General features: G+C 38.5%; 1 protein-coding gene across 7 annotated transcripts in view; it reads right to left on the bottom strand.

Moving 5' to 3' along the window:
* Positions 1-25,102, bottom strand: part of LOC108702718 (RNA binding protein fox-1 homolog 3) — a 614,603-nt gene that overhangs the window by 502,639 nt on the left and 86,862 nt on the right. The gene's annotated exons all lie outside the window — the stretch shown is intronic.

Genomic DNA, 25,102 nt, shown 5'->3' with positions numbered 1-25,102 from the left:
CAGGAGACCATGTTTATGGCCATCCCAGAGCAACCAGAGAAATATTAGCAGTGACACTTGGCTTAGGTTGTAAAACAGCGGGGGTGGTAGTCTAAATTAACAATTGTGCAAATTTATTTTTTAGGGTATTTTTTGCATTCCACATTATGGGACATTGCTTACAAATAGGTCAACTGATCAGTGATTTAGCCCTTATATGTGACAAAAACACTATGATGTTCTCATGAAGGATTTTAGTAAGCTGGACAGAGATGTGCAACTTAACGGGAAAAAAAGGAATAGAACAATTTAACTATGTCCTTTAGGCTTTAGGAACTGAACTTTCATTTGAAACAAGTGAAGGTATTTCTTTATAGCAGGGATCCCCAACCTTTTTCACCCGTGAGCAACATTCGGATGTAAAAAGAGTTGGGGAGCAACACAAGCATGAAAAATTTTCCTGGATCAAGCCAAATAAGGGCTGAAATTGGCTATTGGTAGCCCATATGTGGACTAGCAGCCTACAGGAGACTCTGTTTGGCAGTACACCTGTTTTTTATACAACCAAATCTTGCCTCAAAGCCTGGAATTCAAAAATACGTGCCTGCTTTGTGGCCACTGAGAGCAACATCCAAGGGTTTTGTGGAGCAACATGTTGCTCACGAGCTACTGGTTGGGGATCACTGCTTTATAGTAAGGGCAGAGGGTTGTGGAATGCCCTGCTGGGTGATGTTGTGATGGCTGATTCTATGAATGCCCTTAAGAGGGGCTTGGATGACTTCCTGAACAAGCATAATATCCTAAGCTATTGTGATCTCTAGATCTACAAATATATATATACATATATATATATATATATATATATATATATACCCCTATTGTAAAATATAAGGATATTATAAATCACTGAGGCTGAAGGCTGAGAGCTTTTATACAGGTCATCCTCTGTGACTTAGAATATCCTCATATATTACATCAAGGGGTACTGTATTTAATATAATACAGACGTTTTAGTGAGTCATGTGACAAAAATTACATCACTAAGCTCTTTTTATAACTGATGACAACACTAAGAGCCGTTTATAAGGATATTATTTACAGGATATTCATGGCGTGTGTGTGTGTGTGTGTGTGTGTGTGTGTGTGTGTGTGTGTGTGTGTGTGTGTGTGTGTGTGTGTGTATATATATTGTGTAACAAAGCAGCTGGGTTAGTTATAGATGGGCGATATGTTTCTCCCAGGGTGTTATATAATACAACACCCTGGAACATGGATTAATTAATACAGACCAAAGCTGCAAGGTAATTGCTGCAGCTAAAGTACCTGACTGACCTTGGGAGGAGGGACCCCTCCCACCTGAGAGTGAGAGAGAGAGAGCAGAACTTTTGTGTTATATTTTGATTCTTTTGTTTTAAGTTGGTGTTGGGCAAGCCACCCAACTGTAGTTAGGCTGCCAACTGTGTTTAGTCAGCGCTCTGGTGCAAGGGTTTATTTTTCCTTGTTTTGTTTTGCTTGTTACTAAAGACTGTGTAACAGAATAAACTGCAGGCACTTGCCTTTAAGAGGAGCGACTACTGTGACTGTTTTTACCCTAAAAGACTGTGGAAAGCGGCCCCAAGACACTGACCCAGGTACCCCTACAGGTCTAGTTGTCACAATATATATATATATATATATATATATATATATATATATAGATATAGATATAGATATGGGATGACTTTGACGTAGTTGGCCAGCTTAAATATATTGCAATATATGGACAAACAATCCCTGTGTTGTTTAAAGGGTAAGGCATTTTTTAGTAGCAGTATGCACAAAATGTCTCTGTCTTAAATATATTGATAATGGGTTGAGTGCAGAGGACCTCTTGTAGTTGACTATATGTATTTTGTGGTCACAACCTCATTGCACCCCTGCCTAATGGTTTTAAAAAATAGTGATTTGATCTATGCCATGCCGCATGTTGGCAGGGTCCTGGCACTGGAAAAAATAGTATATGTAATTTAATTAAACAAACATCTACATTATTAGTACTTGTAGGTTCCAGTGTTTATTCTACATACACGTTGACTCTTTTGTTTGTTTTGTGCTTCTATCATTTCTATTAACTGAAGCACTGTCTAGATGTTCCAATCAAGAAATCATTCTGCATGGCTTGATAGCAACTAGTAGAGCTTTGTAATTTGCATCTTCCCCCGAAATCCTGAAATAAAAAAATTGACTTCATTGTTTTTCATTGCATGTGATGGCAAGAGCACAAGCAGTTTATAAAATAGAGTCACCCTTGTCTGCTCTGTACTGCTAGTGAACTGTACTTAGGAACATTTCCTAAGAATGGGAAAAAGAATTGGCCCTTTCTGACAAACTATTAACTCATAAATACATTTTTCTCAAGGACCTGCATGTTCTGGAAAATAAATGAAAATAATTAATTTCTTTCATTGCCTGTCATGTCAGTATAACTGGCAGTTTATTAAATTCAGTCTGTCTCCACTGAAATCTACTTGTAAAGAAATAGAGTGAGCCCTTTCTGACATATGAGCAAATATATGTTGGTACTGTACTGGGAAACTCTGCATCAGATTTTGTGGCTTATCTGAAGCCACGCAGTCCTGCTTGAGGTGATATTATATATTAATATATATATATATATGAATTAGTGGTGATCCTATGCTTTTAAAATTGGGCGTTTGTTTTGGGAATATCTCTCCTTTAAAAGCCTGATTGCTGGCTGGGGAGGATTTAGCCCTCAGTGAAAAAACAGCGTTCAACGGACATTGATTACAGGTAATGCTAAAATGCACATAAAATATAAAACAAGTTAGGGACCGCCATTCGGGGTTTACCTTGACGTGGTATGGTGGCTTATCAATTTTATGATCATAACTTTGTAACAAAATAATCCCTGTTTTGGGTACATATGCAATAGCATTTATTATACTTATATATACTTTAAAGCCTTTAGAGTGCTCCCACAACCCCCCTGTTTTGATATTACCGGTATATATATATATAGCAAATGATGCACTGTATTTCTTTATGACTATGTTTATGCTGTGTCAATGGGATAAAGTAAAGTACAAAAAAGATCACAGTTACAGCAGAAAGAGGCAGTGGGTAGGGGGTGGTAGTATCGCTGGTACTCAAACTATTTATCTTTTTTGCCCCTCTAAATCCAGCAGGTGTCGTTTAGGTTTGACTGGAAGCAACAGATTAGATTGCATCTGTCTGCAGGGAGAAGAAAACGGTGCTGTTGATGGCCACTGGAAATTTAATTAGATCTTGTTCTCCTGATAGTATCGGATTTCTGCTGCTAAAGCAATGCAGTTGCACCAATATCAGAAGGACGACAAGGTAATAGACATTTTGTATACACAGTTATGTGTTAACCCCTCTATTGTTCCCCGATTGCTACTCTGTCTGCATCTGCAGCCAATACCAGGCAGCGCTTGGTTCTTGGGGAGGTGGATAAGGTTATGGCATTATAAAGATTTCCAGCAAATTGGGAAGCAGCTCCTGCCTCCACTGCAGTTATGTTCCAGCAAGAAAAAATAAACAGGATTAGAGTCAATTGAAGTTAAATAATTGTTATTATAGTTTATGGGTTTTTTTTACCATTTATCTAGGACACAAGGATGTCGAAATTTTAGGAGATAATTCTAGATTTTAACACCCCCCCCATAACCTAGCATACAGTGATGATTTATCGAATGTGAGATTAGGGCTCATCACAGAAAAACTCACCCACTTTCTGTTTATTCCTACGTGATTTTTAGAATTAGTATTTATCAATAGGTGAAAAGTGTTCGCTATTGGGCAGATTTATCGAAGTAAAAATTTCAAATTTGAATTTTCAAGTATTTTTTATGGCCAAAACTGTCAAATTTGACTAGGGAATTATTAAAATTCAACTTGAGCTTTTTAAAAAATTCACATTTGAATTTCGGAATGTTTCATAAACTGGCTCTTTAAGAACTCGAATTCGACTATTCGCCACCTAAAAACTCATTCCCTAATTCAATGGAAAAATTGGAGTTGTTTGCAGCCTTCCTGGCATTCGAGTTTTTTCTCTGTTTTTAAAACTCAAATCAAATTAGATTTGAATTCGAGTTTTCGAGTCGATCCTATTCACCCAAGTTTTGAAAATTATTTTTTCTTTAACAAGTTTCGATTGGTCACATTTCGAGTTCATGGTAGTTTTTAAAAACACCCATGAATTAGAAATTCAGACCTTGATAAATCTGCCCCTATATATCCCATAGAAATTAATAGAAAGTAGGTGAGCTTTTTTGTGGGGAGCTATAATTTCACATTCCATTACTCTGCTCCTATATGGCCACAAAGATCCAGCTCCTAATTAGCATAATTCAATATTTAAGCCACAATCAATTGTTGAAACTAGTGGGTAACTATAGGCACAAAATTCCCTTCTTGAGCATAAGTGCAATGAATGGGAGTTTGAGTGGCACATACTTTTTTCCTATTGTTTTAATCAGGACAAATCTATGTTGTTTTTGTAGAAGCTACTACATCTTTGGTCCTTGCAAGTTAGTTACCAGCATACAACACATTCCTTCACCCTCTGTTGTGGCTGTAACATAGAGCCCAGAGACTTTCAAACTGGCACCTCTGTCACCCTGCCCTGGCATTTGTTAAAAAAATGGCAGGGCAGGGCCGGCCGAACACCCCAAGCAACCTGGCTAGCATGTTGCCTCTCTCCCTAACATAAGAGAGCAAGTGCATGCTTGCTCACGAATAGCCCCACATCTACAAAACTTGCTCAGTTGGACTAGGGGTAGGCAAAAGGGAAGGTAAGTGCCTGGTGCCCCAAAGCTTTCTCCCTAGGCACGTGCCTCTTCTGCCTACACTATGACAGCCAATCTGATAGAAGGGAGCAATGCTGCATGACACTTTAGGTGTCGTCTGATGCTCTCCATCTTATACTCTCTCCCTTGCCCCAGTTTTCTTTTTATTAATAAGGCATACTGTGTCTTGTGTCATTTTTAATATACTTGAATATGATTTAGCCAAACAGCCAAGTGTAATTCAACAGATCCCATTTCTCCTTGTTAATACTCTTAGGTCTCTGCACAAACCATCAGTCAACATGTTCTTGTTCAAACTATTCATTCTCTTGATGAACGTGACACTGTCTTGGGCACATGCTACAATGGATTATCAATTCAAACCTACTAATTCAGGGTAAGTGTTGTCTCTGACGCTCAATGTTGTCCCCAGCTCACCCCTACAATAAAGCTGAAACCTCTTCTGAAATCAATCACTTAAAATGTTTACTAGTGATGGGCGAATTTATTTGGCAGGCATAGAATCATGGCAAATTTCAGGATTTCACCATCCGAAAATGTTTTCGCAAAACAGCTGCAAAAATTCACCACTGAAAAAATTTGCTGCGACAAATAAAAATTATTTTGACGCCCATTTACTTTACTGCATTAGGACAAAAGAGTTGCATGCATAAAAATTGTCGCGCGTCAAAATAATTTGTCGCATGGCAAAAATATTTTGACGCCAGTTGACTTCAATGTGTTTCGTTAACTTTTCTGAGTTTCGCTAATTCTTTTAGGACACATTTGCCCATCAATAATGTTTACCTTGAAATTAACTTATTTTGCCTCATTAATTAGAAATGGGTAAGTTTATAAAACAGGCACAAAGCACCATGTTGTTTTTGCAAAGGAATTCCAGCTTTGCTTCAAGTTCCCGCATTGCTTCAAGTTCCCAGAATGAAAGCCACAGCTTTGTGCCTATCTATGTGACTGGAGGTGGGCAGCATATACCATGATATTTCGCTAGCTTGTACGTCATTCAGAATTAGTGATGCACAGATGTATCCAACACCCCAGGGTTAAAACATGAAACATGGGGCCCAAAAGAGGATATTGCAGCAGGTTTGGATGGATCCAGATGCCTCCCACATACCTCACAACTGTCCTGATTTTTATTATAGTCTGCAGTTCCAGATTGCAGTTTATATCTCCCAACTGGCTCCCACCTGCCAATGCTGCTTGCAACTTGCCGATAAACAAGATTTTTCTCATTTCAAGAGAGAGGGGAAATCAAAGATGGCTGTGTGTTCTGCAATGGAACACACCTTCAATTTTTACCAGGAGATTGAGCTAGGCATAGGGAGGAAGAAAGACACCAACAGCATGGGAGCACTGAGAAAAAAGAAAAGTTTGTGTGCTTGGTGAGGTCATGTTTTCAATGCATGCATTTCTGCAGTGATATTAATGCCATGCCTGGGGTTAATGGAGTTTTCATTGGCCATTTCTTCAGTGATTTTACTGGCACGTCTGGATTTTAATAATTGGGGTGTGGATAAAAGGTGGACATGGTCAAAAATTACTATGTCTCTCTATGGTTACTCTTCTCCCACCTTAACTCCTGCGCCTTCCCTTTTTTTGTAGTCATTTTCCATCGAGCTCTCCAACTTGGTGACATCAATAGCAGGCTCCCACCCCCTCTGTGATGTCACTGGTGGTTTGGGTAAAGGAAAAAATAAGCATAGATGGGATCCAGTGGGTGCAGGTTCCCTAAAGGTGGGGTACATTCAAATTTGCTCCATAGATTTTAGGGGTTATTTATTAAAATCTGAATGCCATAAACTTGAAAAAATTTGAGTTTTCTTTACTATAAAATCAGAATTTTTAGTGGAAAAAAAAGTATTTTTTTGAGATTTATTATACCCCGAGGATGCAATAAGTCCGAATCAGAAAATACTCCATCTTCAACCTGTCGAGGTCCTGTAGGAGTCAATGGCAGAGGTCCTATTTGCAGTTTGAAGATATGGTCTGTTCTGGGTTTCGTAAAATAATCTGAAAATTTCAGGCAAAAAATTCCATTTCATGAAAAATTTTGACTTTTCGGGTGTCAAATTTGAACAATTCAGATTTTTTGCATGTCAATCCGAAAAAGTTTCAGTTTCCCAAGCTGATGTTTTGTTGGAATTTTTTTCTTTAAAATATCTGAAAAATTTGGATTTTGATAACCCCCTATGTAACCCCACATCACTATTTAGAATGTGCAAGCTAGGGGAGCTGGGAAGCTAGAGAAGTACCATTCACATATATGTGCTGCTCTCTGGGCATTGTGCCAGACTTGTACTCAGGTGCAAGATGAAAGGGCATTGTTGCAAGGGCTAGGTACTAGTGTGCTGGACCTACAAGCTACAATTTTCCATCCCTTTTAACCAGCACTATGATCCCTATACTATTAAGTAGACAATGCTTTTCTGACATGACTTTGTGTATTTGTTTGTGTATTTTGAGGGTTTACTGGTTTATTTAGGCGGACCTTTCTGATAAGGCCTACTTAGTTTTAACCTTTCATTCTCTTTCAAAAACACAATAAATGAAGATCAATTTAAAAAGTGGAGAGCTGAAAGGATCATTATTTCTCTTTTGCTTTGTTCTCCCTGGCTTCTATGCAGGTGTTTATGAACTCCACGCATAGACCCTTTTCCTTATACCCTTCCTATAGTCCTTGTACTCTCATATTGTCTATACAAAAAGCCAATAAATTGGATACTGTATATACTCGAGTATAAGCCGAGGTACCTAATTTTACCTCCAAAAACTGGGAAAGCTTATTGACTCGAGTATAAGCCTACGGTGAGAAATGCAGCAGCTTCTGGTAAGTTTCAATAAAAAAATTAAGGGTTTCTGCTCCCATTGGAGGTGCCGGCATCTCGTTTTTGGATGCTGGCAACCATTCTTGGACGCCGGCAAATATTCTTGGAGACTATTCTTGGACGCCGGCGACTATTCTTAGGCGCCGGCGACTATTCTTACACGCCGGCGACCGTTTTTGCGCTTGACCCGAGTATAAGCTGAGGTAGAGTTTTTCAGCATATTTTGAGTTTATACGGTATGCTAGTAAGCCGTTTTCTGTTATTAGGGACACAGGCAGCCAGAAACAATAGGTAATAGGAGCATCCGCTTCAGTTTGTTTATAGCATGTACACTAAAACCATAAAACTGTGCTATTCTGCCTGTTCTCAGCATAATTTAGCATTTTAATGTATAGTGGAAATTGAATCCTGTTCTAGAACACCTAGAACCATACAGTATTTACTGTAGCTTCATACTTTCTTTCTCATGTACCAAAACTACTTTCTCCATTTAATTACACTCACTATTCAATTTGTCATGTCAGCTCATAAACAAAGGCATGAAGAGAACGAAAACTGTGCACACAGTATGCCATATCGGCATATACTATGGTTTATTTAACGGGAAATAAATAGAATAAAGCTTACAAAGAAAGTATATTTAATTGTGTAATCATTCCACTGCAGAATGCATGTATCACTGGCATTTACGCTGCCAAGCGAGTGTCATTATTATTTATAAAGAACCAACATGTTTTACAGTGCAGCACTTTCAGGGGAATGAATGAAATGCAAGTGCCATAAAGGAATACAGCGTGGCAAACCGTGCTCACGGTGGGAAGTTTAAAAGGACAAAGAAATTGTTGATCTTTCTTGCTGTGGGACTTATCGCAATGCTTGGCTATAGGAAATTCCTCCAACTCACTAACGTTTCTTAACACCTCTCAAAAAGGGGGGAAATAGTAATAAACACAGAAATAAATATGTAGCAACTTACATTTTTTCACTGTTGATAAATCATGAAAATTATTCATTTATTCAGTTGAAGGTGTAAAAAAACAAAAATCACTTCTCTCCTGCAGGACATTTTTTTCTATTTATTTCATGCCTTCTCAAAAAGCATTCTTTCAGCTATAATTTCAGCTGAGTTGAGTAACTAGAAGTTATTGGGCCCCACAGCTAATTCAATTTAGGGCCCCAAATATTTGTAAATTGGCGTATTCTACTACACTATATTGAAATTGCTTGTTAATTAGGGCCCCATTGGGCCGCCATCTACACTCCTGGTCCCCCTGCAACCTTAGGGTCTGCGTCCTCTGTAGCTATGGCCCATGCTCAAACCTTTTCAGATCCATTCAACCTGTATGAAATATTATTGTTAATTTAAATGCAAATCTTAACTAAAGGAAGTGCAGGGGATGCAACTGGTCCAGACCCCAAAAACGCCAGGGCCTGCCATGGCCACAATTTATTCTCTCCCATTAGCAAAACTTTGAAAACTTCAATATAAAATGAGCAGGGCTTAAAGGGGGCCTGCCACCCTAAAACATAATTCCAAATTATTTTCTATTATGTTAATTGAGCAAAATTACCTTTACTTACACTGTATTTTTTATTTAAATTTTGTTTCCTTCCGTCATGGGATTATACAATCACAGCCATTTTGTGGAGACTGTTATTAAAGGAGAAGAAAAGTCTGTTTGCACTTGGGGGTGCCAAATGTTAGGCACCCCCAAGTGATTGTATTGACTTACTTGAAACCCCGGAATGGTGCTCCTATCGGCAGAAAACTGCACCGGCCCGGGTTTTTCTAGCGAGCACCAAATGACAATGTACACAATGTTACCTTTTGTATGGGAATTCATAATTCTAGCGAGCAGGCAGGAGCCGTTTTGTGGACACTGTTATTAAGGCAAGCCTTGCATCATCTCAGAATCTTGTTTGTGCACCAGAATAGGGGGCCTGATGTCCATCCCCATGCCCTGGCTACACAAATAAACGGGGAATGTGTGGACAGCAGTGACATCAAGGAAGTGCTGATTGGAAAGTAAAAGTAATTGTCTGCCCCACCTCTATGCCTAAGGCAGTGATCCCCAACCAGTAGCTCAGGAGCAACATGTTGCTCTCCAACCCCTTGGATGTTGCTCCCAGTGGCCTCAAAGCAGGTGCTTATTTTTGAATTCCAGGCTTGGAGGCAAGTTTTGGTTTCATACAAACCAGGTGCACTGCCGAACAGAGTCTCAATGTAGGGTGACAATCCACATAGGGGCTACCAAATGGCCAATCACAGCCCTTATTTGGCACCCCAACAACAGTTTTCATGCTAGTGTTGCTCCCCAACTCCTTTTACTTCTGAATGTTGCTCACAGGTTCAGAAGATTGGGGATCCCTGGCCTAAGGCATAGATGAAGGGCAGACAATATTTGATTGACAGCTGAGATTTTTAAATGATCTTACACTAGCTATGAATGCTTTAATAAAAAATAGAAATTTGATTTCATGTTTAATTTGAAAAGGACTTTGTGTCTGGGTGACAGGTCCACTTTAAGACCTCAGCAAAACCTTGTGTTGTTATGAGGTGTTGGGTTTTTGCACCATTGGTTGTATAGAGGGTGCTGAAGGTGTACCCCTATATTTACCCCTATATTTACAGAATGGTGCAGAAGGGTCTCAAGTGCACAGGAAGGCCCAGTTTATGGGAACCTTGGGCAATTTTTTGGGCATTCTCACACTTAAATATCATTGTCAAGTGGCAAATGCTAAACAAATGGGAATTTTTTCAAATGTTCCACGGCATTTCTCATGCATTAAATTTGTCAAGAAAAATCTAGGGGTATTTTAATAAAGCGTCTTCTCAGCTAGCAGTTTTCCTGGCCTGTAATACTATACTGAAGTCTATGTATGAAAAGAAAGGGTATTAATGCACAATAGATCAGAACTTCAGTCCTTCTAGGCTGCTAATGGCCATAATGCTTTGGTGATTTTGTTTTCCTTTCTGGTGTAATCTCTCCTGTCTGCAAACTCAGTTATGTTTTCCATTAACAACCTGACACACCTCCACCCGTCTGTTTAATCTTCTTCAATTTCTGTAGCCACAACATAGTCTTCTCCATGCAGATCCAACAAGAAAAGAAAATGGTTTTGCTGAAATAGGTATGGTATGAATGCTTTCTGCACTTGTCACCCTGAGTTTGCTTTTTTAAATAAATGTTTCACAAGCCTGATTTGTCTTTACAATTCTTGTTGGCCCATACATTACCTTTAGTTTGTATTCCCTTTGCATTTTAATAATAGCAATAGTAAAAGTTGAATTTATAAATATTTGGGGGCAGATTTTTTTTTTTAATCCAAGTCAAGTCTAGGCGTTAGAGACCAAGCTAATAAATGCTGCTGACTTATTTGCCATCAGACAAGGAGTGCATCAGTGCATCGATATGGTCCTGGTTCAACGTGTCTCTGTAGGCCCCACTATATAGCCCAAACAGGTTGAATTGGCCTGCAGGGGCGTAACTACAGAAGTAGCAGACCCTGCAGCTGCAGGAGGTATAGAGGGCCCAATGAGGCTCTTATTAATGAGCAATTTAAATATATATTGTTAAAGTAGCAGAGCCTCTAGATATGTTGGGAGCCTTAAAATTTATTTGCTGTGGGGCCCAGTAACATCTAGTTACGCCACTGTTGGCCTGATTTGAACTAGTTTGGGGTGGCCAAATCAGGCCTGGTTCTGCATGACCACAGGTTTCCTTTTCACCCCATAGACCTCTTATTGGTTGGTATCTAGCAAAAAGTAAGAAGGTTTTGAGAACTAGCAGACCAAAAGCTCTGATATCATTATGGACATGCCTGGTTAGGGAAACTAAACAAACAGTCCCATATATTCATTATAAAATAAAACAATGGCAGACAATGTACTAAGATAAATTTTACAGGAGCAATTAAAAAATTAAGACTCTTTAAATGAATATTTAAAAAGTGGTGTTTCTTACGTTTACAATGCTTTATTCGAGTATACTACCCCTTGTCTCTCTCTTGCTCCACCACTGTAATGAATCCCTGCATCCTGACTGCCAATCCCTCCGTTTAAAGTCCTGCACGGAACCAATTTCTAAGAACTGGACCTGTACCCGCAACCAGAACCCACATATTTACCCACTTTGATCCACAACCCGACCCGCAACCCCACCACCACCATCAAAGTGATGGTGCTGCAGGCTGGAAGTGATGTCATCAAAAGTCGGCAGGGACAGAAACAAGTTTTGTAAAACTTTAAAAGGACAATATTATATTACGATTATAGACAATATTACATAAGATAAGAAATCTAGATGAGAACCGCAACCCGAGCCGCAGAAGCGCAACCTGCATCTATACCCAAACCTGAAAATCCTCCCCTCATTCCCCAGGGTGCCCGCTTTATTTTTCACCTTCTTATGTCTTTCTAAAGAAGCTCAATGGGGGGTCACTGACTCTGTAACTCTTCTGCTTTAGTTATTAGGTTTTCATTAAAGACGGCCATCAGAATTGATACAGTAGTTGCTAATATTTCCACAGATAATCCTGAGAAATGTAGCAAATAATGAAGCAAATTGTAACAGTTCAGAATCTGCACCTGGTTCACTGAGCTGCCAGACTGTTACACCAGATATACGACCATCAAAGGCGTTTATTATTATTATCATTACAGTCTGATTTGTTCTCATTGGTCTTTTAAAGGGAAAAAACTAAAAAAATATTCATGCAAAAAAAAGAAAATCTAATTTTTGTAATTTATTAATCCCCGATGGTGTTAAAAGTCAGATAAAAAAAGTGCTCCATCCGAGACCTGCCGAATTCATGTAGAAGTTAATGGCAGATGTCCCGAAGATATACTGATTTGTGCTGGGTTTCCAAAAAAGTTTGCGTTATTCGGGCGTCAAATCCAAAAAAGTTTCGGTATTTGGGAGTCAAATCGAAAAAATTTCGATATTCGGATTTATTCACTATTTTATAGAGTTTTTTCCCAAAACAAGAAATTTTCGGGAAAATATATAGATAAATAAGGGATTTTTAGATAAATAACCCCATAAAAGTTAACCTTCAATTTTGGCAAAATGGTATAAAATAAAAAATGGAAAGCAATTCCAAAAAGTTCTGCTGAACAACATAAAAACAACTTCTAAAAGTGAGAAACTGATTTAATAAACTTATTGCTGTCGTACAAATGAAACAGAACCATAAAACAAAATACTTAAACTTAATAGTTAATACGACTACGAGCAGAGTTTACTGAAGATCTAATTTATTATGGCTCAAAACTGTTTTCTATGTGCATTTATTTTAGTTACCTCTTGTAATTAAAAAAAGATGAGCTGCTCTGATTTACTAATTATTTTCTGTATTACCGCTGAGCATTCATGTATGATCACTATGGGGTCTGTTTACAAAGTGCGTTAAAAATATTCGCACAATATATAGACAGAATTTTCGCCAAATATGTTATCGCCAGTTTACTAACCTGCGGTAAATATAAATTTGTGAATTTTCTTGCGCAAGAATAATTGTTCGCCAGTTATCGCATTCGCTGAAAATAACGCTATGTACACATTAACATGGTTTACTAAACAGCAAAATGTGCTAAAGACAAAATTAATGCCAGAATATTCGCAAACTTTTACCGCCACCTATGTAGTGGCGTAAAAGTATTTTTTTGCCAGAAAATTCTCAAGGGGCAGGAAATATCCCATAATACTGTTTTTTTTTTACCCATCATTCTTTGCTGACAGGAGAGAGAGATCTGTAGCTATTGCTGACAGGATGTTTTGGCTTCTGCTTCTATCTGTTGCAACAGCAGCAGTTTCAGCTCAGAGGCGTATTATTGGCAGCGGGCATCACAGTCCAAGGATTCGTCAGCCTCTACACTTTTTTGGTTTCATTGTGATTGGCTACATTAAACTGTGCATTTCTATGAAGCAAAGAGATTGACTGGTATAATTTCTTGTTCCTATGATTCTATTGGCAGAAGGGTTTATATGATGCACACATGTTTGATTGGTGTTACTCTGGTGATGTTGTTGGATGGTATAATCATCAGTCAATAAAGTTTATGAGTTTTGAAGATGCATTTCTGGCCATAAATGTCACAGTAAAAAATTGCCATAATAACCGCCATAAAACAAGACTATTTTATAGCATAAATATTCGCAAAAACTAAATTTTTCGCCAGAAAATTCGCAACTCACTAAAATTACCGCTAACGTAAGCTGGTTCCTTAACGTAGTTACCGCAAGTGATCGCAATGAATTCTGAGCATATCGCTGTTTAGTAAACTTAGTTGATGCGAATATTCTGGCGTTAAAATATTCTCAGCGATAAAATGCGGAAACTTAAAGTCAGATTTACCGCACTTTAGTAAACGGACCCCTAATTGTACAACAGTCGTTTCACTTTGTAGGGCTTTGTGGCTCAAGTCACGACTTAATATTATGTAAAGCTCTTGGTTAGTGATGGGCGAATTCATTTGCCATGCATGGATTTGCGGTGAATTTCTGCATTTCGTCACCTGCAAATGTTTTCGCAAAACTGCTGAAAAAATTTGCTGCGCGTTAAAATAATTTTTACACAGTTGACTTCAATGCATTTGAACAAAATTTGCATGTGTAAAAATTGTCACGCGTCACAACTAAGCAAAGCAAAACGGGACAGATTCGCCCATCACTACTCTTGGTAAAAATAAATTACCTTCCACTGAACGACTGGTTGTTTTCTTATAGAACAAAACAAACACATATCCAGACATCAGGCCAGACAAAGAAACACAGTTCAGTAAGAACAACAAAAATCTGCTTTAAAGAAACCATTTCTAGATGCACTGAACAGAAATGTGCAAAAGTCAATGAAAATATGCGTCTGTGTGTGTTACAGTCAAAAAGGCATGTACTATATTCTAAGCCCAGAGCAATTGTCCTAATTACATTTACTAAGTAATATAATAAAAGTAGTACTTGATCTAGTAACCTATAGCGACCAATTAGCAGCATTTTATGGTCACCTGTTTGACAGCAGACATCTAATTGGTTTGCCATATTTATAAGCACAGTTAATTCGGTAAAACTTAAAATTTGAACACTGATAAATCAGACTCATTGTGTATCAGAGAAAATTTACTACAATTCACCAAATGCATTAGAGTCAATAAAATAGATCATCAGGGCTGAGCCAGGCTGACTGGGCATCGTAGACAACCCAGGCTGCCAGTCACGTGCTGACTTTGGGGAGAGCAAAAGAACCAGCACTCGGTGGGGTGGACAAGGGCTGGACTAGGGGTAGAGAGACAGAAAAGGTGCCCCCCAACAGTCGTGCCCTAGGCAAGTGCCTCTTATGCTTACCCCTAGTATCGTTCCTTGTGGTTTGTTTTTCTCCTTTTGCTTTGAAACTGGTGGTATGGTATAAGATATTGATCTACCTGATGTACATTTCATATCTACATAAAAATCTATTTATTTTATACCACCTTCTGTCTGTATATTATTCAGAGTGTGCGAACCCATTTTATGTGGAAGGTAATGATGTCAGCATTTTGTCCAGCAGAAACACTGGGCTAAATTATATCTAGTATAGGTAAATTTTAAAAAAAACTGGACTTGCTGAGTAATCAAGGAAGAAGTTTCACTACTCATCCGAGCAGCTTCTTCAGTTCAACTGACTGGTGTGGGAAGTTCTCGGCATATAAACTCTTCCACTAATCCACTCACAATGGCACATTGTAACTCTTCAAAGAGGTGACATCTGAAGAAATTCACAGAGGTGTTGATTCTGTGTAGTTACTGCACAAAACTTTTCACTACTCATCCCTAGTTTCCATTGGTTAAGGGCATTCTGACGGTAAATGAGCCCTAATAATATCCAGTTTGAAATACAGGTAATGGATCCATTATCCGGAGATCCGTTATCCGGAGAGCTCTGGATTACAGAAAGTCCATCTCCCATATACCCCATTTTCAGCAAATATTTAAAAATTTTAAAAACATTTCTCTTTTCTATCTATTTATAAAACAGGACCTTGTACTTGACAATAACTTTTATCAGTCTTTACTGCAGTCGAAACAATCCTATTAAGTATAAGTATACAGATGCAAATTACAGAAAGACCCCTTATCCAGAACTCCCCAGGTCCTGAGCATTTCAGATAACAGGTCCCCTACCTGTAATGTTTGGATGCTGGAAAATGGAATATAAAATGCAGCAAAGAGAATAACAGCGCAGAACCTAGCAGAGTTCTTTTCATGTTTTCCTATACAAAATAATGTATTTGCTAACGAGTAAGCCGTTTCCAGTTCCTACTTACTTCAACACACAATGAGACAAATGCCTGCCTCAATACACTATAATTTGTATTATTATCAGTAACCTTGACTTTTCAGATTTGCTAAAACTCACTTGGCTCTTTCTTGAAACTAGCTACTATATCTGCTATTATGACCTCTTCAGGGAGAGCATTGCACAACCAGTGGCGTAACTAGATATTACTGTGCCCCACAGCAAATTATTTTTCAGGCCCCCAAAATTTTTAGCAGTTGACTTGTTTTACCAATATTTATTGAAACTGTATATGAATTAGGGCCTCGTGGGGCCCCTATACCTCCTGGGCCCCTCTGCAGGCGCAGGGTCTGCTTCCTCTATAGTTACGCCCCTGTGCACAACTTTACAATTCTCTGTGTACCACAAGAAGAAAGAATTCACAGATAGAGATGAAATCTTGTATCTCCTTCTTCATTAAACGGATAGGGCACTGCTGGAAGTTTCAGTAAGAGCAGTTCCTGCTGAATGTACTGTAATTGGAAAAATCCACACTGAGCAGGTCTAGTAGGTTATCACTAGAGCAGAACTGGAAGCCCTGCACGTGAACTGTGTTCTAGGGGCTCGGAGCAAATCCCTGGAGGGAAATGCAGACATGAGTCATCAAGCTGTGTTTTTACTACTTGGGGCTCAAAAAGAAACATATTGTGAAAATTCGAAATTGAAACAGTGAATTAAAGATAATTGTTAGAATTAAGACTAATTCATTTTTGTAAAAATAGAAGGCAATTCAATGCAATGGGCAGAGAATTGTTAACCTCTCCAGATGAAAAGAACCTTATAATTTTTTGTTAGCAGTTTTCTTTGGAGAAACACCATCATCACCCTCTTGAATTTTTATATTTAAAACTAGCCCATGCGACAAATAGAAACCCAGCACCCAGTGCAAATGAACAGAATGAGACCGATAGATATGCACAAGAGTGCCTCCCATAGTGCTCAACCAACAAGCACTTGCGTCCCAGGAAAATTTGCATTCTGCAGAGCGCCGCATCAGGAGGTGCAGGCGGTAAGGACAGTGACCTCTATTAGCCGGTGCCTCCTGTTCCGCCAAAGGGGCAATGGGCAGAGGGATGCCCTTTACACATCTTGGATAGAGTACTGCCTGATGCTGGACACACTCTTTTTAAGGAGCTAGCCGTTTTGGAGCTCAGACAGATGCAACCATATTGCAAAAGGCATATTGCAAAAGGAGAAAACAGTGTACAAAGTGCACAAAAATGGCCAAATGCAGCCTGCATCGTAAATGCCCCCTTGTGTGTTTGACCTGTCTTATAAAAGATCACAGAAAACATTTCCAATGTCCCATGCAGAGTGCAAAACAAAAAAGGCAGCAATCAGACATTTTTTTGCACGTTTTGGGGCATTGGGCAAATAGCCTCAGGCTGTTTCAGAGCACAGAGATCAGAATACAGACACGTAGACAACCAACCTTCCAACCCTAACTTGCATGTCTCTTGCCCAAAGACAGGCGGTAAGGAAAGGGTTGGGCTGAGTCTCCTGACACTGCTCACAACATTGTTACATACTGTACTTCCAATCCAGTACTCTGTGCAGAGTGCAGCAGTCTTCCCCCCGGGCTTTTAAATAAGCCCTTTTTTCTACACAATAATAGCCTTCAGGGCATATAGTGAAAAAGAGCTTGGATTTTGAGAGGTACAGTATTGCATGTATGTCCCTGAGAAAAGAGAGCTGGGGAAATGCTCTCTGGAGACCCATGACACACTCTTTCTTTTGGATAAATATGCCCCTTTGTGCTAATAGTTCACAGTTCTACATGCCAGATGATCAGTATTGCATCCATTCATCTGATATAGGGCAATATCAATATGTTTATGGACAGCTTTATTCAGTCAAGCAGTTGTTAAGCTTAAATGCATTATGGGGTAGGAGAGAAAGCTGCAATTACAGCTCTCTGAAGACCAATTAACTGATATTTATCAAGAAAATCACTGCTGCTCTATCTGTGGGAAAATAAAAAGAAGAGTTGCTTTTTAGATATCAGTGTGCTGGTACAGAACCTAAGGGTAGCTGAAAAAAACTCAACAAGGACATACACACAAGAACCTTGTATACACAGAATCTGTAAATGAGATTATGGGCTGTGTACTACTCCCATGCATTCTGTAGCAGATCTAAATACTATTTCTATTCCCAAATACACAAGAAATTACAAAATTGCACTTCCATATAAAATTATCAGCAGCAGCGCTGCTAAGCACATAGTTTCAACCCCAATATTATAGATTGGCAAATGTAAATCAATGACGCTGTTTGTGGCAGTGCTGACATTGGTGCCTTTTATACAGTACAATGGTCAAGGTGCCACCAAGAATACAGCAATCCTATCTCTTACAATTAAGAAGACAACCTAATATTAAAGGGATACTGTCATGGGAAAACATGTTTTTTTTCCAAAACGCATGAGTTAATAGTGCTGCTCCAGCAGAATTCTGCACTGAAATCCATTTCTCAAAACAGCAAACAGATTTTTTAATATTCAATTTTGAAATCTGACATGGGGCTAGACATACAGTATTGTTAGTTTCCCAGCTGCCCCCAGTCATGTGACTTGTGCTATGATAAACTTCAGTCACTCTTTACTGCTGTACTGCAAGTTTGAGTGATATCTCCCCTCTCCCCCCTCCCCCCAGCAGCCTAACAATAGAACAATGGGAAGGTAACCAGATAGCAGCTCCCTAACACAAGATAACTGCTCCCTGGTAGATCTAAGAACAACACTCAATAGTAAAAGCCAAGTCCCACTGAGACTGATTCAGTTACATTAAGTAGGAGAAATAACAGCCTGCCAGAAAGTTGTTCCATCCTAAAGTGCAGGCACAAGTCACATGACTGGGGCAGCTGGGAAACTGACAATATGGCTAGCCCCATGTCAGATTTCAAAATTGAATATAAAAAAAATCTGTTTGATCTTTTGAGAATTGGATTTCCATGCAGAAGACTGCTGAAGTAGCACTATTAACTGATGCGTTTTGAAAAAATCATGGGGACAGTATCCCTTTAAGGGGTAATGGCGACTTCATCACAAATAACAGTGGTCAGAATAAACTTTAGTTGGGTCAACGTCAAGAAGCAGGTCTCAACCCGTCCGTATAGCCTTCCCTTTCTTATTGCTACAAACTCGGTCCTTCTCGTTAACTTTGATTTTATTAGAAATGGTTTATTGATTAGATGGTGTAACAGAAGCATTTACACTAAGATAGGGAATTAAAAAGGTACAAGTCAGAGACAGGTGAACATATTAGGACATCAGCCGTGTAATGGTCCTATGCTTCATTTTATTACCAGTAAAAGCCAATACCCATATGGTTATTTCAGTGATTTAACCTTCTTTTTAAACCTGGACAATCATAGGGATATATCATGTGCAACCCCTCCTTCCTCATATTCTACTTGTCAGCATATTCAATATACCCCATGCAGTCATTATATTCATAGGTGAAAAATTGGCCGGGTTGCAATTCACACCTCAGTCAGTTAGACTATTACATTTATATATCAAGTATACTAATTTAATAATATGTTCTATATTTGGTTTGCACACTATTTTAATACATATATAGATTCATTACAACAAGCACTTAAAATGTCAATACCAATAAGCCTAGTTACTAGGATTAACCCAATGGAAGGTGGCACATTAACCTTTTGTACTTCTATAGTTTTTATTGCAGTTACTATTCGTTGTCTGGCACAGTTTGCATTTTAAACAAAAACAAAAATATCTGAAAACGGATAAAAACACAAAAACAAATATGAACAAGAATATGAAAAGCTTTAAATCCTCATTTACTCCATTTTTTGTGCGTTTATAAGGAAAAAAACTTCAAGTAATTCTAAAACCTTAAAGTAATAAATGTTTTTGAAAAATCTAAAAATGGAGTCATGATTTTTTTTTAGCCTGCTGTCACCAAAAGAATTGTGTAATCAATGTTGAAATGATTATACAAGTCTACATGGCTAGATTATGCCCTGGGCAAATATTTATTTATTTCTTTTTTTTTAACAATAGATTTTTTTTTTTTCTCAAATGTGTTTTAAAACTCTTGTATTAAAAAGACATTATTATTCCCGATATCAGTTTGCATAAGTATATGGCTCTATACATAAACAAAAAAAAAGAATGTATAAAAAGTAGTGAAAAAAAATAATGGTGCTGGTATAATTTAAGTATTACTGACCCAGTAATATACCAGATAGATAGTGCCTACTGTAGTATCTGTCTTAAAACAACAATAATGAAGTTCAAGCAAGTATAGAGAGATAATGACTGGTGCGGTTTCCCACTTCTTATAGATTATACTGAAAGGTACTTCTCAATGTACCAGGGTGTTTACAGGCTAGCCAGGGCTACTAAATTATTAGAATTTTGTATGGGTGTATTGTAGAAAACCGGTTTGTGGGCAAATACAATTTAAAGGAGCAGCAAACCCTTCTAGTAAGTACAGGGCTGTTGTAGAGGATTTGCACTGCACAAACTAGACCCTGATCACTTGTACTTGACCAGAGAAGGCAGAGCGGCTCAGCAGGGTTGGTGTCTGGCATGTTGCTTCCTGTCTCTGGCACAGGATCCCCAAAAAAGGCATGCAGTTCCTCCATACTCAACTCACAGAGATCTACGTCCTGCCCCCTACATGTCCCATAACCTGCTGCAATGATGGGATTCAAATTCCACCCCACCCCCCAAAAAAAGTAGAATATAGCCGGCTTGCTTATTGTAACAGGAGTCTAATTCCCACTGAATTTGTTAAATGTGGGCGTAGGCAGGAACACTGAATCTTTTAAAGCTATTATAGCTCAGTGGCATCTAGGGACAAGGTACATGTTCTCTTACATTTGATGCCAACTGTTTGCTTGCAGGAATGAGGGAAAAAGAGGCACAAATACACTTACACTATGCGCACCAAAATATATATTTTGCAATCTGCAAATTTGTAATATATATAAGTATATCCCAATAAAAACTGGAAACAATATGGAGGATTAATACAGGCACTAAACAAACCATGTTGCTTTCATTAAATGCCTGTTATGCCCTCTGCTAGATAACTAGCACACAGATGGTTACTTCAGGTGTAAAATATTGGACATTTCAGAAATATGGTTCACAATGCCAGAGAGAATTAGCATGCAATTAACGCTCATTGACAAGTATTATTTTTCAACTCTGAATCCCTGGATGCTAAAAAAAAAAAGTCAATGTCAATGAGTCTTAATTACACTTTGAATTTTCCCTGACTCACAGCCGTACACATGGAGGATCTCATAGTATCGTTCCTTGCTTCTACTGCCCTCCATCTTCTGCTCACTTCTACTATGTTTGTTCTTTCTTCAGTTCCTGGTAACCCTACATAGGCTGGCCCTTATATTCAGGAATATGCCTTATTTGATGTCCCCGTTGACTTCTGTATTTTCCTTATTCTACATCATTGTTTCTCTCTCCTATAGGCTCACCTATGGGTGCCTGCAGATTGCAGGTTGTCCATATACAAAGTGAAAAAGCAGCAGTTGCTCTGACCTTTGGCAAAGGACCCCAGAGTTCCCAAAGTCAATGGGGAAGACAAACAAATGATCCATATCATATTTGCATGTATATGCGCACATTTTATGAAGGTATTGAATCCAGATAAGATGGATAAACTACCCTGGTGTATACATGTCAGTTCCAGGCACAGCACAGTGATGGATTAAACCGCATAGCTCCCTGCCTCACACAAATTGCGTTGCTTGTTCCTTCCTTGCAGAAAGGGGTTAAATGCCTCATTAAATCAGCACCCACCCTGCGACGCATTCACTTTGTCTTTCTGCATTGCCAAAGCTCCTCGTCAAAAGAGATGCATAGGACAAAAGAGGGGGGAGCCTTATTAATATTACAGCAGAGGTGCCTCTAATTTGGTTATGGACATGGATTTTCACGCAGCTTCCATCAGGGAACTGTAGATTGAAACTGAAGTGTATTAGAACAATTTTATCAAGTTTTATTAAGCCCAGGGTCCCGCATTTTTGAAATATAGTTTTAATTAAGTTTTAAGTCAAGGAACGTGGTATCTCATATTTTATCGTGCTGTGGCATGCCCGATGAAAGCAGTTAATTACAATATGTAAAAATTTCCCCTCTCCTTTGTGATAAATGCCCCTGATCTTTGCCTGAGACAAATGTGTTTGTGTGATAAGACACAGAAAAACCTCCTGCAATCGTAGGCAGTAGTGGTCCTATTCTCCATACGGGTGGTACAATGTTCCTTTCTCCTATGAACTTGTTACCCCCTTTTTTGTAAATGCAGTGGAACTTGCACCATTTCTCCAGTGTGCTACCATTCTGTGGATAGTTTTCTATAAAGTTGGGCAGGTAAAAACAGGGAGATCCCTTGTAACATTCCAGCAAAAAAAAAAAATATATATAAAATACCCAAAATGCTCAATATGAGTTCTGAGTGTTACGGTACCTAAAGCTATAGCAGCACAGATATGCAAATATATAGCTACTACTTCACATTCATTTTTCTTACTTTCCCGCATTATTAATTGTTGACTTAAAACTGGGAAACAGGGGCAAAAATACACATTATTTTAAAAATCAATTCACCTATTCATAGGCTTTGGAGTATGCGTCATCAATAATTGTTTCAGTTGCAACCTTGTGCTTTTATATGGGAATGTCTCTGTGATATCAAACATCATTTTAATTACAACTACACTGGGGTATGTTTTTCTTTGTATTAAAAGCCACATGACAGTTCATGACTGTATTAGGGAACAAAAGGCCAAATAATGCCTTACACCAGCTGACCCTTCAAAAAATCAGAATGTTTGCCGTTCAAATGGATTATGTGCAATTGGCGTTAGATATTGATGGCCAAATGCACTTCCTTTTGGCAATCAGATTAGACATGAAGTAAAGCAGATCTATGACTCCTATCCCTTTCTTGCCCATTGATAAGGTGCACCAGCAGGTGAATTATGGAAAAATTAGAAGAAAGTCTGTTGAAATCAAACTCCAAGATTACATAGATGCCCAAAATGTCAGACAGTATTGTCAAAATCACCACCCAGTGCTACCCAATCCAATCTATATGGTCCCCTTACCTTACACATCTGTTGAATATTAAAAGTGAACGTTGTCTATTATGTGACAGCTTGTAACTTTATTAGGGCTCCATGCAACCAAGACCTTCTGTATGAAGGACTTAATCTTTTAATATGTATTTTTCCTTCCAGTTTTTGAGCTTCATACCCAGAGTCCACTTAAAAGTTTTTGGATCTTGTCTTTTCCTGTAAGTTTTGTCGCTTGGCTCATATTTTACTGGCATAGCCATTAAAATGGCAGCCAAGGCCGTAGCCAGTATTACAGATGCATTTTCTGGTAAATTTGTAATTCAGTACCCTCTTGCTCCACCCCTGATCCGCCCAGTTACTGTTAAATCTTACCTTTTCCATCCCAATCCTTCAGAAGCTGACCTACAGTCTTCCAATTTGCCCATTGATGTAATTTGCCCTACCCAACAATATCATTGCTCTACCCCTTTACAACACAGACCCGCCCTGAGCATGCCACACCTGAAATTCTCAAAAGGTACCAACCCTATGGAATGTTTTTATAATTGTTGATAAGCTAGAGAGCCTAAAAAAAATAACTATTTACCTTAGTAAATACCTAATAACTAACAAAAATAAACCTGATTATGGCAATAAGAAGCCAGCAAGCTTAATGTAAAATTTACATATGAATATGCAAAGAACTCTTAAGGATATCAAAAAATAGATAAATAGGTAAATCAAAATTCACAGCATGTCTGTTTTATCTTATTGGCACTGAAATGTGAATACAATTAGCTCACCAAAAACACATCCTCAATAGAGAAAAGGGGACAATTTTTGCCAAAAGCACAATTCAGGCAGGTTCTTCCCTTAATGACCACAAAGCCCACATCTTGTGTTTTGGCAGGTTACATTAATTGTTGGAAGGTATAATCTAGATTTACAAAAAGTACCATAAGTTTCCATTCCTCCCATGTCTTTAAAACTGATCATATCACAACATTTTTGTCAGGTTGAGAATAATATGCTCAGGAGCCAAAATATGCCTGGGCAACAGGATGTTTTGATGGACAGATATTTTCCATGAGCTATGAAATATATACTATATACTGTATATATATACACTATAATTCTATAGAGCAATACTGGACAAAGTTTAGAGAATAAATCATTCATTATTAAAATAAAAAAAAAATTGTCAAGCAACTAAATTAAAGGAGAAGGAAAGCTATGGAGGCCTTTTATTGCCAATAGATTAGCTGCAAAAGTGTAAGCAAGAATGCTATATTTATTCTGTAGAATGTTTTACCATACCTGAGTAAAAAGCTCTAGAAGCGCTCTGTTTGTTTAGGATAGCAGCTGCAGTATTAGCTTGGTGTGACATCACATCCTGCCTGAGTCTCTCCCTGCTCACTTATAGCTCTGGGCTCAGATTACAGCAGAGAAGGGGGGGGGGAGAGGAGCAAACTGAGTATGCTCACGCCCGGGGCAAGGAGGTTTAAGCTGAAGGCAGGAAGTCTGATACAGAAGCCTATGTGTACACAATAGAAGGAAAGAAATGCAGTGTTTCTTTTGACAGAGGACTCAGAGCAGCACTACTTTGAGGGTTTACTGGTATATTAAGGTGGATATTTCTTATAAGGCTTACTTAGTTTTAACTTTTCCTTCTCCTTTAAAATAATATAAGACACTTTATCGAAAGATGAAATAATGACTGTAACCTGGGTGCTGTAATTAGCACCTTCGAATATCAGTTGGAAAGCCCCAAATTAAGAGTTTACTCCGATTATGATTTCTACAGATTAAAAGTGACTAAGCATATGACACTGAGCATGTGCAGGGGTCACAGACATTTCTAACAAAAATGGAGAGCTCCTGTGCACAACTTTTAATTCCTGAATTATTACTCCCAGAGACGTAAAAAAAGGCATTAACTCAAGGGATGAAAACATAATTATGTCTCTTTATAGGTCCCTGGTAAGGCCTCAACTGGAGTATGCAGTGCAGTTTTGGACTCCAGTCCTTAAGAGGGATATAAATGAGCTGGAGAGAGTGCAGAGACTAAGTGCAACTAAACTGGTTAGAGGGATGGAAGAC

Source organism: Xenopus laevis, chromosome 9_10S (assembly GCF_017654675.1).
Source record: "Xenopus laevis strain J_2021 chromosome 9_10S, Xenopus_laevis_v10.1, whole genome shotgun sequence".
Classification (NCBI taxonomy): domain Eukaryota; kingdom Metazoa; phylum Chordata; class Amphibia; order Anura; family Pipidae; genus Xenopus; species Xenopus laevis.
This window is presented reverse-complemented; position numbering and strand designations above follow the sequence as displayed.